General features: G+C 46.6%; 5 non-coding genes across 5 annotated transcripts; all 5 read left to right on the top strand.

Annotated features, from left to right (window-relative positions):
* Window positions 1-388: 388 nt before the first annotated feature.
* On the top strand, window positions 389-507 carry LOC123176045 (5S ribosomal RNA). Its single transcript, XR_006488339.1, has one exon. It is a non-coding gene; the product is annotated as a 5S ribosomal RNA (ribosomal RNA).
* Window positions 508-876: 369 nt separating this feature from the next.
* On the top strand, window positions 877-995 carry LOC123176040 (5S ribosomal RNA). Its single transcript, XR_006488333.1, has one exon. It is a non-coding gene; the product is annotated as a 5S ribosomal RNA (ribosomal RNA).
* A 372-nt stretch (window positions 996-1,367) lies between these two features.
* On the top strand, window positions 1,368-1,486 carry LOC123176043 (5S ribosomal RNA). Its single transcript, XR_006488337.1, has one exon. It is a non-coding gene; the product is annotated as a 5S ribosomal RNA (ribosomal RNA).
* Window positions 1,487-1,857: 371 nt separating this feature from the next.
* Window positions 1,858-1,976, top strand: LOC123176036 (5S ribosomal RNA). Its single transcript, XR_006488330.1, has one exon. It is a non-coding gene; the product is annotated as a 5S ribosomal RNA (ribosomal RNA).
* Window positions 1,977-2,345: 369 nt separating this feature from the next.
* LOC123176039 (5S ribosomal RNA) lies at window positions 2,346-2,464 on the top strand. Its single transcript, XR_006488332.1, has one exon. It is a non-coding gene; the product is annotated as a 5S ribosomal RNA (ribosomal RNA).
* Window positions 2,465-2,639: the final 175 nt, after the last annotated feature.

Below are 2,639 nucleotides of genomic sequence, written 5' to 3'. Positions count from 1 at the left end.
TCCTCGTGTTGCATTCCCTTTTTAATTATTTTTTGCGCCTCGTGACAAACATATCGCATGTGCGCGATATATATTAACCCCGTTATATTATTTTTGACATTTGCGATATGTTTTAGCTCGCTGCTCATTGGCACGCGTCTAGAGGCGGCTTTGTGGCGCGAGGAGCGCGTTCTGAAAGGGGTAAAAAAATACGTGTTGCTGCGGTATAGAGGGTGGGGTGGAAACCGTGGTAAACTCGTCTCCGTGTTTGAGGGGGGGGGAGTAAGTAGTATATATAGGGCATTATCCATTATTAGGCAACGGTTGTAATGGTAGTAAGAATGACAATCATCTTTGCAGTGGACCTGGGAGTGGCAAGCATAAGGGACGAAGCCGGGGGTAACATGTCGGATGCGATCATACAAGCACTAAAGCACCGGATCCCATCAGAACTCTGTAGTTAAGCGTGCTTGGGTAAGAGTAGAACTAGGATGGGTGACCTCTTGGGAAGTCCTCGTGTTGCATTCCCTTTTTAATTATCTTTTGCGCCTCGTGACAAACATATCGCATGTGTGCGATATATATTAACCCCGTTATATTATTTTTGACATTTGTGATATGTTTTAGCTCGCTGCTCATTGGTCACGCGTCTAGAGGCGGCTTTGTGGCGCGAGGAGCGCGTTCTGAAAGGGGTAAAAAATACGTGTTGCTGCGGTATAGAGGGAGGGGTGGAAACCGTGGTAAACTCGTCTCCGTGTTTGAGGGGGGGAGTAAGTAGTATATATAGGGCATTATCTATTATTAGGCAACGGTTGTAATGGTAGTAATAATGACAATCATCTTTGCAGTGGACCTGGGAGTGGCAAGCATAAGGGACGAAGGCGGGGGTAACATGTCGGATGCGATCATACCAGCACTAAAGCACCGGATCCCATCAGAACTCCGTAGTTAAGCGTGATTTGGCGAGAGTAGTACTAGGATGGGTGACCTCCTGGGAAGTCCTCGTGTTGCATTCCCTTTTTAATTATTTTTTGCGGCTCGTGACAAACATATCGCATGTGCGCGATATATATTAACCCCGTTATATTATTTTTGACATTTACGATATGTTTTAGCTCGCTGCTCATTGGTCACGCGTCTAGAGGCGGTTTTGTGGCGCGAGGAGCGCGTTCTGAAAGGGGTAAAAAAATACGTGTTGCTGCGGTATAGAGGGAGGTGTGGAAACCGTGGTAAACTCGTCTCCGTGTTTGAGGGGGGGGGAGTAAGTAGTATATATAGGGCATTATCCATTATTAGGCAACGGTTGTAATGGTAGTAAGAATGGCAATCATCTTTGAAGTGGACCTGGGAGTGGCAAGCATAAGGGACGAAGGCGGGGGTAACATGTCGGATGCGATCATACCAGCACTAAATGACCGGATCCCATCAGAACTCCGAAGTTAAGCGTCCTTGGGCGAGAGTAGTACAAGGATGGGTGACCTCCTGGAAAATCCTCGTGTTGCATTCCCTTTTTAATTATTTTTTGCGCCTCGTGACAAACATATCGCATGTGCGCGATATATATTAACCCCGTTATATTATTTTTGACATTTGCGATATGTTTTAGCTCGCTGCTCATTGGCACGCGTCTAGAGGCGGCTTTGTGGCGCGAGGAGCGCGTTCTGAAAGGGGTAAAAAAATACGTGTTGCTGCGGTATAGAGGGTGGGGTGGAAACCGTGGTAAACTCGTCTCCGTGTTTGAGGGGGGGGGAGTAAGTAGTATATATAGGGCATTATCCATTATTAGGCAACGGTTGTAATGGTAGTAAGAATGACAATCATCTTTGCAGTGGACCTGGGAGTGGCAAGCATAAGGGACGAAGGCGGGGGTAACATGTCGGATGCGATCATACCAGCACTAAAGCACCGGATCCCATCAGAACTCTGTAGTTAAGCGTGCTTGGGTAAGAGTAGTACTAGGATGGGTGACCTCTTGGGAAGTCCTCGTGTTGCATTCCCTTTTTAATTATCTTTTGCGCCTCGTGACAAACATATCGCATGTGTGCGATATATATTAACCCCGTTATATTATTTTTGACATTTGTGATATGTTTTAGCTCGCTGCTCATTGGTCACGCGTCTAGAGGCGGCTTTGTGGCGCGAGGAGCGCTTTCTGAAAGGGGTAAAAAATACGTGTTGCTGCGGTATAGAGGGAGGGGTGGAAACCGTGGTAAACTCGTCTCCGTGTTTGAGGGGGGGAGTAAGTAGTATATATAGGGCATTATCTATTATTAGGCAACGGTTGTAATGGTAGTAATAATAACAATCATCTTTGCAGTGGACCTGGGAGTGGCAAGCATAAGGGACGAAGGCGGGGGTAACATGTCGGATGCGATCATACCAGCACTAAAGCACCGGATCCCATCAGAACTCCGTAGTTAAGCGTGATTTGGCGAGAGTAGTACTAGGATGGGTGACCTCCTGGGAAGTCCTCGTGTTGCATTCCCTTTTTAATTATTTTTTGCGGCTCGTGACAAACATATCGCATGTGCGCGATATATATTAACCCCGTTATATTATTTTTGACATTTACGATATGTTTTAGCTCGCTGCTCATTGGTCACGCGTCTAGAGGCGGTTTTGTGGCGCGAGGAGCGCGTTCTGAAAGGGGTAAAAAAATA

This window comes from Triticum aestivum, unplaced genomic scaffold, assembly GCF_018294505.1.
Source record: "Triticum aestivum cultivar Chinese Spring unplaced genomic scaffold, IWGSC CS RefSeq v2.1 scaffold52841, whole genome shotgun sequence".
NCBI classification, from domain to species: Eukaryota; Viridiplantae; Streptophyta; class Magnoliopsida; order Poales; family Poaceae; genus Triticum; species Triticum aestivum.
The sequence above is the reverse complement of the archived record's forward strand: the minus strand, read 5'-3'. Positions and strand labels throughout refer to the sequence as shown.